The sequence below is a fragment of the Gopherus flavomarginatus genome, chromosome 6 (genome assembly GCF_025201925.1).
Source record: "Gopherus flavomarginatus isolate rGopFla2 chromosome 6, rGopFla2.mat.asm, whole genome shotgun sequence".
NCBI lineage: Eukaryota > Metazoa > Chordata > Testudines > Testudinidae > Gopherus > Gopherus flavomarginatus.
The window spans coordinates 104,797,567-104,812,354 of NC_066622.1; positions in this window are offsets into that span (position 1 = coordinate 104,797,567).

A 14,788-nucleotide genomic window follows, 5' to 3' on the forward strand; every position below is an offset into this window, starting at 1 on the left:
CATTGGACAAACTTCCAAATTGCCTGCATTTGTTCTTTACAGATTATGAATCAAACACAATTTAACATTATAGCCCCCAAATAAACAGGAGCAATGGATTAATTAACTAAGGCTGCAGTGTACTGAAATGAGCTCACTCATTCTGTTTCAGTTCCACTTCCAGTTCCCCCAGTAGCTGGGATTTAAAAGATCTCTCCCCTTTCCACAGCTTGTTAGAAGTCCCTGAGCGATGGCTCTATTGCTGAAGTTTCTTGCAGAGGTCCCTCTAATGTCCATCTTTTTTCCCTTTCCATGGTGCTCTGGAAAAGCTATGTAGGTTACTTGCACTGCACTTTCCTTAATGAGCAAACAATTAATAAAACAGCTCATTTCATGCACTACCAGTGTCTGTGCACAATCACCAAAATGGCATCTCAGCAGAGGGATAGTCTAACAGTGGTTCTCAAACTGTGGGTGGGGACCCCAAAGTGGGTCATGATCCCATTTTAATGGGGTCTCCAGGGCTGGTGTAAGGTTTGCTGGGGCCTGGGCCCGAAGCTGAAACCAGAGCCCCATTGCCTGGGGCCGAAGCCCAAGGGCTTCAGCCCTGAGTGGTGGGGCTCAGGTTACAGGCCCCCTGCTTCAGGCTAAAGCCCTTGGGCTTTGGCTTGCCCTCTCTCCCCCCCCCTCCATCTCCAGAGCAGTGGTGCTCAGGCTTTGGTTCCCCTGCCCAGGGCGGGCAGGCTCAGGTCTTGATCCCTCCTCCTGGGGTCATGTAATAATTTTTGTTGTCAGAAGGGGGTCATGGTGCAATGACGTTTGAGAACCCTTCACTATCAAGAAGAGTAGAGGAAAAAGAATAGGGCCTGATTCTCCATGGGCTGGTAGTCTCAGGTATTTATTATGGGGACCTGTGAGTGTGAAATGCTACCAGTTCAGAGTGGGAAAATGGCACAAGGTATAAGGAAGGGGCACAGCAGGCCCTTATTCTACTTTATGTAAATACTCATGAAGTGGGGTGGATTAACTGGTTCAGATTATATTAACATATTATGAAATGAGGCCCATTTCTGAACATCTGAACCGCTACCATCCACAAGGCTGCAAAAAATTACTTCCATCTTCCACAAGAATGAGAACTATATGCCCACTTTGAACCCTGCTTTTAGTGAGAATTAAGGGTGGAGTTATAGCCACGTGGTCTATAATTGTCTGAACTTTAAACTAAAACACAAATTGAGCTCAAATTTAACCTTTTTGAGGTCTGGAAGGTTTCAAGGTAATAACTTTTTTCTAATTGTAACAGATATTACAACCATAGGCAATATCTTTGGGGATCATATTTTAAGTTCATGTATCACTGTGTGCCAGAGATTGTATGCGACTTCATGTGGGAGGGTTACCACAGCTCATACAAGAACTAAAAACTGTGTGGTGGTGGTGGTGGTGGAGGGGGCCAGGGCTGATGAAGGCAAATCACTGAGATTAATCCATGCTAGAGAGATATTAACCTGCTGGAGTAGTGTGCATATTCTAGTTCAAGCTGGGTTTTCCAGAGACTTAGCAAAGTGCAGCAAAGTGCAGGTGCTGGACTTATTAGGCAGTCTGGCTTGCTTGGGGATATTGCAGCGTAAGGCAGGGAGCTATACATTTTTAAAACCTTGGTAAGGTGGGACAGAGAGGTGAGTCTTCCACCTAAGAGAGGTTACGTCTCAGAGCTGGACACTTATAGTGGGTACCCTCAAGGAACAACAGAAGGGTGCAGTTACCCCAAAACTGTGACACTAACTATAGTTAATAGCTATTTGTGTTTCTTCACTTTCTGGTTTGGGCTGAGATGTCTGTAGTGCATTACGTTCCTGCAGCACTGTGCAATTATTAACTAATTTGTAAAACATTCTGTGAAGTTATGTCAGTAGGTATTTCTTTCTCTCTCCCTATTTCTTACAGGAGGGGGCACAGTGAGTTTAATAACTTGCTCAAGGCTACACAGTGAGTTAGGAGGTAAAACTGGGGTTAGAATTCAGGAGTTTCTCACTCATTGCTCAGTCTGCTAGATCACTTTGTCTTGCTTAGTCTCTGAAGTGTGAGGACTGGCAAATAGCCATACTTTACAATTAGTCAAACACTCAAAGGGCCAGGATCATCCCCACTTACTTTTGGAACAAGTCTCTAGTCAAGCAGAGTAGGTACTGGATAGCTGTGCTTCTCACATTTCTGCACTGCTGTGGAGATGTGATTTCTAGCCCATCTCTGTCATGCTCTTAATGTTTCTGAACTCTCTCCATACTGTAAGCTATTGGCCCTTTGTCCCATGACAAAAGAAACGTTCTTTCTAAGTGACAGTTTTTGTCTTAACATTTAGCCCAATGTTGCACAACATTTGCCAGTCTTTTATATTGTATCAGAATCAGTAGAAGTGGAGTCAGAGAGCCCATGTTCCTTGGAGGGACTGTTATTGCCAGAACACCAAAAAAACCAGGAATGCTGGGAGCTAGGCTGTAAACGACCCAGCCTTGTGGACAGAGCAGTGCCCAACGTTTAATAAAGTTCCACTTGTTCAGCTTAACCTGCATTCAGCTTCACTCTTTGCAAATGAAACCAGAACATCTGCAGCTGGGAATTTTAGTTCAAATGTGTTCAAGTCAGCAATTTGTTCCTACTTTCAAACTATGATTATAATCATGTTGGCAAATGGCTCTATTTTGGAAGGAAAGATAAAAATGCTCCACAACGTTTACATGTAAATAACATGTTGAGTGTAAATAAAGAGAAAATTAAATCCAGAAGGGCAAAACCTTCCAGTGTCTGGCTAATCCTGCTGAAGACCCGTTGGTAGTTCTAAAGCTTCCATAATGGCCAGCCATGAAGCCGAACAACAGGCCAGAGAAGAGGTCAACCAAATGATACTCCTAGAAAATTATATGCCAGCATTTGACATCTATTACTGGTCTTAATGTCTTGGTCTGAAGTTAGAGCAGAAACGGAAAGAAAATCGAGGGCAGAATTTTCACCACCACAGCCCACAGATACAAAGAGACTGTTACAATTGCTTTCCTGTGTCAGCCAACTTTAGAAATGTGTTGCTACAGCATTCTATTCTGTTTCATGATATGTGCTGGCAAGTAATGCTATGAAATAAATGAATCCAGTCTTATCATTTCTGAAAGGTGGTGTTTTATGGTGGTATTCTTGATGGGCTGGAGTGAAATAAAAAAAAGAATGGACAAAGTCATAACATGATATAAATAGAAAGATCAGGGAAAATATTACAAATACAAAAAAAAAAGACAGCTTCTGGGAGTTGGTTTAGGACTGAGCAAAAATTCAATGGCCATCTCTACGCTGGGGAAAAGTAGCTTGTTTGAAAATGTTAGCTAACACAGTTCACTGATGTTAAATGTGACTTAGAATCTGGTGTTGAAATGCTAAGGGCAAAATCATATTTAGCATATTTAAGAATCCAGAGGTCTGATCCTTGCCACTGACTTTTGCCTGTGGTCATCCCAGGGAAAAGTCACAACCTGGCTGTGTTAATTTCCCTATCCGTAAAATGAGACAAAACCCACCTTTGTAAAGTCCTTTGAGATTCTCAGCTGACAAGTGCTAAATAAATACCAAACTTTACTACTATTAGTCTGTAGGCTGCCAATTCTGAGTTTCTCTCAAATGCTTTCTATTACCAAAGGACTCGCTTTCTGGGTGGGGTACATTTGTTTCTGGGGTCTGTCTCCAGTGGTCTGACTTGTTTCCTGGCACGAAGTAAAGTTTCTGCTTTAGTTTATTATATTTTTGCCTTTATACTTGGCAGGAGCTCAGGCTAGGAAAAAGGATTGGTTGTTTTAGTCCTTGTGGATAGCTGGGTCAGAGGAAATACCCAATCTGTATTTATCAAGATTACTTTTGGATGATTGCTCCCGAACTTTTAATTTTGGTTTCCAATGTGAAGATCTGCAATGTTTGAGGACATTTTGGTCATGAAGATCTATCAGTTTTTTACCCAGATTTGATGAAGGAAAGGAGTTAAATAGTCCAAAGACATTTTCAGAGAGACTTGCTACTTCATTCAAAATGTGTTTGATAATTTCCCTTTAAAACTAGTTGCTCTTGAGGGAACTTTGGGGAGGTAAACTCTTGTTTTGGACCATTATGATCATCTAGTCTGACCTGCACAATGCAGGCCACAGAATCTCACCCGTCCACTCCTGTAACAAACTCCTAACCTATGTCTGAGTTATTGAAGTCCTCCAAATTGTGGTTTGAAGACCTCAAGGTGCAGAGAATCCTCCAGCAAGTGACCCGTGCCCCATGCTGCAGAGGAAGACAAAAAACCTCCAGGGCCTCTGCCAGTCTGCCCTGGAGGAAAATTCCTTCCTGACCCCAAATATGGCGATCAGTTAAACCCTGAGCATGTGGGCAAGACTCACCAGACAGCACCCAGGAAAGACTTCTCTGTAGTAACTCAGATACCACCCCATCTAACATCCCATCACAGACCACTGGGCATACTTACCTGCTGATAATCAAAGATCAGTTGCCAAATTAATTGCCAAACTATCCCATCCTACCAACCCCTCCATAAACTTATCAAGCTTAGTCTTAAAGCCAGATATGTCTTTTGCCTCCCCTGCTCCCCTTGGAAGGCTGTTCCAGAATTCCACTCCTTTAATGGTTAGAAACCTTCATCTAAACTTCCTAGTGTCCAGTTTATATCCATTTGTTCTTGTGTCCACATTGGTACTAAGCTTAAATAATTCCTCTCCATCCCTAATATTTATCCCTCTGATATATTTATAAAGAGCAATCATATCCCCCCTCAGTCTTCTTTCGGTTAGGCTAAACAAGCCAAGCTCTTTGAGTCTCCTTTCATAAGACAGGTTTTCCATTCTGCGGATCATTCTAGTAGCAGAAGGACAATAAAAAATATTGGAGGCATGGGGCACATTCTGTATAAGGAAGCAGCACTGCTGAGTTTGAGATGGGAATGAGAAACAGGTGAAATGAGGGTGGTATGAAAAATCTCCCTGAAATGCATAGAGGTCGTCATCTTGGATGCTCCTGTTTGCCTTTTCTTTCAGTTCAAATGCAAAAGGGAATTTAGAATTACAGGCTCCACATTTAAAATCAATCAAAGGAAATTCTCTTTAAACATCTAAGTGTCTCTCTCTTCTGTTCCTGTTGTCACCAAACTCAGGGAACCTTAAAGTGAGAACTCGTACCTTTTGGACTATAGGGCCGCTGCAACCATGTGGGAAAAGTTCCAAAAGGAGATGACAGTGATGAGTTCAGAGATCTGGATGGCTGGTCTTATATAGACAGTTTCAAATCCACTTTCTCCCAGACTATACTGGCAGTGCTGGCTAACTAACTTTGTGGGGCCCTCCTCTCAAACTTCCCTTTCTGCCTGATTTTCTCTCTCTCTCTCTCTCTCTTTCTCTCTCTAACATACACTCACACACAAAATGCAAATTACAAAAGTTGCAGTTATGAAACTGTGCTTAGCGGTTACATTAGGTTCCAAATTTGCCTTTTGTAGGTCTGTATTTCACTGCCTCCAGTATAAGAATGTAGTGTATATATGCAGGTTTATAATTCTAGGAATTCGTTAATAACAGGACAAAGGGAGCAAAACCACTCCTTCTCTGATAGATCATAGAAGCCTTGAAAAATTGCCTGTTCAGCATGGAAATTGACTGTACAGTGTGCTGAACTTAGCATATAGTGAGAACGAGGGGAAAAAAAACCTGCCTGCCCACCCCAAACACTGACTAGAAACCAGTTGAGAGCAGAGTCCACTTCTGTTTGATTCTTCTGTCCTTTTGCTTTGTTTAGAGCCTTGCTACAGTGGTGACTAGTATTCTATAAACACATACAATTTGACTGGGATTTCATTTACTGCTTCCATTTAAGAATTGAAAATAGGAAAGAGTTAATTCAATCCATACTTCAATTTAGATTAATAATCTGGCAGTCTGTGTATAATCTGGCTCCAATAAATATCTGTTCATAAAGGTTTCTTGTGTTGTGGAAGTAGCTAACAGAATGCAAAGAGTACAAAGACATGTTGTAAAAGTTTGATGCCATTGTTCCTTTTCAGTTTTTAATGAGTATCTTGTAGCATGTTACTGATTTTTTCCTTTCTACATTGTTAATGTCCAAGCAAAACTGTTATAGTAATTTAAGGGGAGAAAGGACCTCATTTTGCAAGTCATCTGTGTGCAGCACTCCTATTGACTCCAGCTGGAGTTCCACACTCTGAAGGTTTTCAGGCCCAGACTCCATAATATCGGTATCAGGAGAATATTGTAAATGTGTAGAATACTAATGTTCTAAAATTCAAACTTAATTGTATGGGTTGCTCTGAAAGACGTGTAAACAATCCACTGATCTTATGCTGGTTGAAACTTTTATCTGTGGGTAGAAAAGTTCTCATCTGAAGGCTATTTTCCCCATGTGAGGTTACTGAGATATTAAGATAATTACTGTTAGGTCATTGCTGCATTACTTCCTGTTACAGACTTGTCACGAATATCATGTACTTCACCATGAAGAGAAATATATCTCAATATTACCCATATAGAGATCACAACATATCAAAGTCTTATCTGAGTATATAATTTTGAGACAGAATATTATTTTCAGTTGCATATTAAATAACAGTCTTCAAATATGTTAAGGGCCATTATAAAAAGGACTGTGATCAGTTGTTCTCCATATCCACTGAAGGTAGGATAGCAAGTAATCCATCTTAAGTTGCAGCAAGGGAGATTTAGGTTAGAGATTAGGAAAAACTTTCGAACTAATTGAAATAGGCTTTCAAGGGAGATTGTGGAATCTCCACCACTGGAAGTTTTTAAGAACAGATTGGACAAACAACTGTCAGGTATGGTCTAGGTATACTTGGTTCTGCCTCTGAACAGGGGGCTGGACTACATGACCTCTTGAGGTCCCTCCCACCCCTACGTTTCCATAATTCTATGAAATGAGAGAACCTAATAAGTTTATATTTTTGTTAGTCCCGTGGCCTGAAGCTATAGAGGATAGGGAAGCTGCTCTGCTCTGCTCTGCTCTGTTGGTGAGGGGGAAGAATAGCCACAGAGCTGCTTCATCTGCATAAGCTATTTACCCAGAAGTCCAGATGATCAGAAGTTCCAGAAGGGAAGGTTCTCTCTGCCTTCCCTCTTCCATGATATGTCAGTAAACAGGAAGATGTATAGCTACTGCAAGAGCATCATCTGCATGGGATTTCTACACAGAATTCCTCCACTTTGGGAGTTATCACAATGGTACACAAACTCTGAATTGGTTGGTATTGATACTGAGAGAAAAGTATGGGGGGAAAAGGGTTCCTACTTATGGCAAGGTTTCTGCTCATGAGTCCCATAAATTACTGGTTCACATACCCTGAGGATCCTTCACTGTTGAGAGGACTTTGTGATAAGAGAAGACAGACTGAGAACTTCGTGACAAGAGATGATACAGAGGCAGCTCCTGGATGGAGTGCAATGCAGACAAGACACTTTGCTGATGCTATGGAGGATATCAGCAGACTCAAGGGAATGCTGGTGAGGCCTCTCCAACCCAGACATACAAGCTGAAATCACTGTAGGTGGAGGAGCCTCAAGACAGGACCAGATACCGCTTCTCAAAGGGCCTGGACAGTCTGCCAGAGAGCACTTCAGGACTCTGGGACTGCACTACCCACTGTCGCCAAACTGTGAGTGGGGTTTAGCTGATGAGGAAGGGAGCAGTCATGTGGTAAAGGGATATTTGCCTATTGGATGTTTATGAGTAGGGTAGCAGGGAATCAATTAATGGCCAGTTTATTACTCATTTAGCTAAATTGTTGCTATGTTCTCCCTAGCTGATTTTGTGTTCCCCTTTCCCCCTAGTAAAGTTATCCTTGTTTCATACCCAGACTCAGTGCTTGAAAATGGAAAAGTATTGCCTATTAAGATTATCTAGAGGGAAGATGTTTAATGATTCCAGAAATTCTGGGATTGAGCTCCAGCTGATGATATTTTAGTTTTAAGAGGGTAACTATTTGAACCTGACCTTTTTTGCTATTGACAACACCAGGCAGAAAGATTACATTATATAATATTTCATAGTGAACCCTGTACTTCCCTTAGCTGTGAAACTTTAGATAGCAGGACAAACATTCCACTACAAACTTAGTAATTTTGAACTGTCATCAATTTTATTATAACACTGGAACACATTTTATTCCTATAGCGTTAAACTTACATATTTGCTTAATTATTTGGAAGGATTTATGTCAAGGATGTGCTTGCAAAGTATATAGGTTAAACATATCATTTAAAATAATAGATGCACATGAAGATATGGAAGGAACTAACATCCTGATTCAACAAGGTATTGAATCACACATCTAACCTTAAGCATGTGCTTAATTACCTTACTAAACTGGGGTCTAAGTAGGCAAGAGAGAGATTCCAGACATGGAGCCATGCCTTACTATCTACCAAGAGGGAGATACAGTCAGTTTTCTGGGATTTATGCAATCTCTTACTTTATTTATTTTGTTAAATAAAGTAATAGAATAATATAAGAAGTGATGGCATTTAATTCACTCCCTGCAATGAGTGGGATTGTACCTATCAAGTAGTCATATAGGCTTTGTTCACCATGTTTTTTTAAATATTTCAAGCAATAGAGCTCTACAAATTGCTCACGGTGGCACTTCCTTAGGAAATTATTCTTTATTCAAACCATTCTTACCAGTTCAGTGTCTGAATTCTCTCTTTTAAGAAGTCCTGTGACTTCTAGGTATCACACCTGGTATCATTCTGAGTAGTTTCTCCTCAATGCTTTGTTTAGACACTTTTCAGATAGGGTATGGGCTTTTCTCATGCCACTTTCCATTCTGGACTCAAAACAACCCAAAAGGGTTTGATAGAAAACTACTAAACAGAATATTGGCTACAAGGCCACTCATTTACCTTCACATAAAAATGAGTTAAACTCTTTTAAATGCAGGAAGCACCTTGGGGGAAAAAAAATCCCACTTTTGTCTCTAGCTCCAAGAGTACTCACTCGAGAGAAGGATGCTATTGTCTCTTACCAATGACGATAGGCCTCACCCACCATGTCTGGATCCAGACGTTTTTTACATTCATGTGTGTTTGTATACCGTGTTTGAGTTTGGCTGTTAGACGTCATGGTTGGCTCCTTTCTATGCTAACTGTGAACTTCCCCTGCAGGGTTTTGTTTCAGGCACAAGTCTAATTACAACATGCTGTATGTTCCATTACATACTAGTGTGTTTCTGGTTGTCCTGCATTTTAGAAGTACTTTAAGTGCTGTCTGTGAGTTACTTTAATAAGGAAACTGTTTATTAGTGCTATAAGGACTTGGCCAACTTGGGCATGTAGGTTCTTTGTCAGCTTTGTCAGTTCTGACGTGATAGGAACTATTTTCTTTTTCTCAAAATGACTGTGTATTTTATGCATAAAGATGACAAATGTTTTCAGCAACCTGTGCACTTGAGATGGTCAATTCGTGGGACAAATGGACTTAATGAAGCACTTTCAAAGAGCTGTCCTTCTGCTCTGAAAATGAGCTCTCTGATTTTCTTTAAGCAATGTATACAAATGTATTTATGCAAAATATATTTATTAAAATATTGTAAACAAAGGGAGAATTTCACAACTGGCTTCTGTGGAATTACACAGCAGGGATACATTTGCAGTCCTCTGGTGTATGGCTTCTGATGATACAATGAATTAGAATTGGGTAAGTGATGTAACCACTCTATCATGGCAGCATCATCTGGAGATGTCAAATACATCCACCTACCTTAAGATGGTAGAGAGGGAGGTCCATAATAAGATGGCACTGTTTATCTTTGAGCTTCACAGGGGCAGGACAGGGATCTCAAGAATTCCTAACAGTAAAGATGTAAGTTATACCCCCATCACCACAATGAATGAGGAAGGATCTTTCAGTTCCTATGGGTGTTCTGATGGGCATGTGACAACTGAGAGACTAAGGGATGCAAATCTGAGTTGTTTATCTTCCAAGTAATGCATCATCAATTCAAAATATAGTCCTGTCACCCTGTGCCAGCTGTTGCATTGTTCCTTAGATAGGTTGTGTGTGATGTGCTGTCTGAGACACAACTATTTCAGAAAAAGGGCATCTTCCTTTACCCAGCATTTTTGATGTGGCTTTGAGATGAAATTGTGAAGTAAACTGTTTTGATAGTAGCCTGCTTGCAATAATGCAGCCAGGGCCCTGCCTTCATGCCTATCCGCTGGAGGAGCAATGGCGGCCAGGGCTGGAAGGCTGGTGGCTAAAGTTGTTTAGGTTGCACCGGTGATGATATGAAGGGCAGAGTCTATCTGCCCTTGAATTGATCACTTGCAGCGATGCAGACTGGATACTGCTCATCTTTTCATGATTCCACATACTAGACTAAAGTGACTGATCTATGGTGTCTGAATCTAGCAAGAAAGACTTACTATTATTCTTGTATTTAAAATAGTGCATACTAGTAAATTACTCAGGTATTTTACCCGTAGAACTTTGTCCTAAGTGAGGAGAATTTGACATAATTGTTTCATGGCATAATCTTGATGTATTTTACACCAGGCAATAGTGAATTACTGTTTGAATACTCAAAAAGAACAGGAATACTTGTGGCACCTTAGAGACTAACAAATTTATTTCAACATAAGCTTTCCTGGGCTACAGCTCACTTCTTTGGTTGCATAGAATGGAACACACAGACAGAAGATATTCTATGCATCCAAAGAAGTAAGCTGTAGCCCAGGAAAGCTTATGCTGAAATAAATTTGTTAGTCTCTAAGGTGCCACAAGTACTCCTGGTTTTTTTGCAGATACAGATTAACACGGCTGCTATTCTGAAACCTGTTACTTTACATGTTAGGTATTGCTAGAGTAAAACTGTTCTCCAACTGAAAGCAATCTTTTTACAGATGATTACTATTAATTTTTCCACCACGCAGTCATCAAGGCATTATATCACACTAGCCATATGAACTTTCTGGGAAAACTTTCTACCATGCAGATGGAGGTAGAAAGAATATGCTTCTGTAACTCTCTTACTGTTAAACACCACATCCATCTGCATTTACTAGATTCTTCAAGAGTCTCATGATTTTGGACCTAGGCTCTTTTGAAGTCAATGGCAAAACTCCAATTGACTTCAATAGAACCAAGATTTTATCTCATGGATTTTAGGTCTCCAGGCTATGTTTCCTCTGGAATTCCCAAGTAGGCTATATAGGTCAGTTTTCTCATTATTGTTGGATCAGTTCTAGTCTATTGATAACAGAATTCTTTCTGATGTATAGCGAGAAGTCTTGAAAATTTCTTGATAAACTTAGAGCAATGGAAATCTGTGAAATAATACATTACTGTTGCTGAAATCACCATCTAAGGATTTTTACAGGGATTCCCCCATTCAGGGTTATTAAGTTCAAAAACTGAGCTACTCATTTTCTAACCTATTTGAAAAGTTCATAAATTATGAAGGGTATTTTCTCACCCAAGAATCAATGCTCCAGGATTGTTTTTCTAAAAATGAAGAATTCAGTCTATGCACTCTAATTGTCCAGCATTAATGAGTAATCCTACCATAACAAAATCTGTAGCCCATCCATAATGGAAGAAAAATAAATTAGATGAGGAAAAAGGGAGCAACAATAAGATGAAAGAAAACTATTGCTGCCCAGGGCAATAAAAAACATACTTCCTTCCTATAGATATTATTCTTCCGGGGTATCATAAGTAATTTATCTGTTGTGTGACTCCTGCAGTAGGCCACATCTTCAGTTATGTTTCCTATCCATGTTTTCAGGTTTGTCTTCAGTTGACTACTTCTGTGCTATTGGTAGAAGATGGCATCACACCTAGCATGATGTTTTGACTCAGACCTAGCCTTTGGAGGCAGGTACTTCTGTAAGTTATTATGCTTTTCTTTTTGCTTTAGTACTCAAGACCTGAAACGTGATATGTCCCAGAATGAGAATTGTATAAATCATCTATGCAGGTGTCTAGTTCCAACTCATTCCTATAACTAATGGGGAAAGAAAATGACTTCCCTTGCCCCTCCTACTCCTACTAATCACAGCATTTCACAATATTTGCATTTTTTTCTATGCCATTCCACTACTCCGGCATAACACATTTCTTGAGCATTTAACAAATAGCTAATTTCACATTGAAATGCCCACTTCTAAATCTGAACATGCTTCAATACAATTGATTTGTCTGAACAAAATTTGAATTCCAGAATTGAAAAAATATCAAGATTGTTGCTTGAAAAAAAAAGTAAATGGACCTACCTAAATTTAGTGAGAAACATGCACTAGTACAGTGTCTCCATGCTTACTACATGATAAATGTAGCAGTGGAAAGACATTTCATTATAGTTCTAGATTCCTCCCTCTCTCTGCTTTGGGTTAAATGCTTTGCAAGTTCCTCTTTTGGGTTTGAAACCTAGATTTGATTTTGGTGGCTTGGACCTAGCTTTGATATGAGTAATTAACTTGGCTTGGTTTAATAAAAACATATTTAATCCCCACTCTTGAATTTTGAATCTAATTTGCATATCTGGAATTTTTTTCAACAGATTTTAAGCTATGGGAAAAGACTATATTTGAAAGTTGCCTGTTTGAGCAAGCTCTAGAGAGTCTGCCTTTCGTTGGACCCGAACTCCATTCTTGGACGTAGCCTGAGCTGTATGGGACCTGTAACAAGGCAGGAAACTAGTTTTGCGGAATAGAACAAGAAAGACACTTTCCTCATTCCAGTTACACAAAGAGGAAGATGTGTGAGGAGTAAACAGAGGCAGAAGAAGGACCATGATATATTTTTTCCTTAAAAATGTACTGTATTGTTTATTCTTATTGTTACTTATTTCTTTCTCCACTCAAAACGTTATAATCTATCAATAATAATAATAAATGCTATTCAAATGTATAATTCTTCCATATGCTGAAAGCCAGAGTTCTGCTGAAATATTGATTAGCCTACAGCCTATGGGTTGGGTGATAAACCTACTCCACCGCTATATCAATCATCAATACTATTGGAATGTTTTCCTTTAATCTTGTTTAATTTAATCCTATGGTTGTAAAATGGATAAACCTTCCTTAAGTAGAATAATTATTTGAAATTTATACAGAACAAGAGTAGGAATAGACATAATTCATGTTAGAAAGAGGCACAGATAGTGATTCCTTATTCATTTCACTCTATCATCTAATGGATCATATATACAACTTCAATACGCTTTGTTTCAGTTTCATGTGGTCTCATGTGATCAGGGGTGGCTCTAACTTTTTTGCTGCCCCAAGCATGGCAGGCAGGCTGCCATCAGCAGTGTGCCTGCGGGAAGTCCCCGGTCCCTCAGACTTGTCGGCTTGCCTGCAGGAGGTCTGCTGGTCCGGTGGCTTCGGCATACCCGCCTCCGAATTGCTGCCGAATCCATGGGACCAGCAGACCTCCTGTAGGCAAGCTGCCAAAGGCAGCCTGACTGCTGCCCTCGTATCGACCAGCAGGGCACCCCCTACAACTTGCCACCCCAGACACGTGCTTGGAGCACTGGTGCCTGGAGCCGCTGCTGCATGTGACTTGTTTCCTTGCAGGCTGGCTGCCAGTTTGTCCTATAATTCATTATATCATACTTATTACCCAGTATTAGCAACTGCAAGTGTTAAAAAATCATTAGTCAAGCCAAAAAACTGAGATTGGCTTTAAAATCATGAGATTTTTAAAAAAATGTTGAGTATTTGCCTTTTGGCTTTTTGGGTCTTGCAGGCAGGATTTTTTTTTTAAAATACCAAGATCATATTTTTATTTGCATTAAATCAAAAATACAATTTAAATACAGCTTCATTCTTTTAAAATAAACATTTAAACAGAGCTAGCAAACAGAAGCAGCTAACAGGGGAGTTTGCAGAGGAACTCTCTAGGTGAAGGAGGACCGATTGCGGGATCCTTGGGGTAAGTTTGTTGTCTGTAGTATTTGTGTTTGTGGTGTGCTTGCTGCTTGACTGAAATATACTGTGTGGTCTGTTTGTTTAGGGGACCGTGTGCTGACTGTGTGTGTGCTGAGCCTAGCAGCCTGCTAGGCAAAGCTGAGAGCTAGGAGCTTCTTGACAAGGCATCCAATCAGCCCTTAACCAGGGGTTGGGGCTACTCAGGCAGAGCAGGGCTTTAAAAAGCCCGCTCCTAAGCGACCAGAGCAGCTAACAGGGGAGTTTGGCAAGGGAGTTTACAGAGGGAGTGTGAGCAGGGGCTAGATACACCTAACAGTCTTTGCACTTAAAGGTCAAAATACCGCTTAATTAAAAACAAAGCACCAACAAGGGAACAAGCTTTGGCAGTAAAAAGATAATGCAGGCAGAAGTCCAGCAACAGAGTGGGAGCTACCCAGTTTTTTGCACCCAATGCAGCATGTATGATTACCTGCCCTAAGAGCTGATGGCATATGAATGCATTTTGGTGCAAGGAGCTCCTGGCCCTCAGAGACTGTATACGGACTTTGGAGACCAGGGTGGCTGAGCTGGGGGAGCGAAGGGAGACAGGGAGGTACATAGATGAGACTTTCCAGGACACAGTAGAATGGTCCCACCCCTGGTCTGACAGCCTCTGTGCTGTTGAGGATGAAAGCCTCAGGGAAGGAGAACATCCAACTGGAGCAGAGGGAAACAATCCCATAGTTGGGACCGTCCTCCCAGATGATGATGTGGTATCCTCTCGCACTGAGGATACTTCTCCGGGGGAGGGAACTCCAGTTATTAGGAAGAGACAGGAA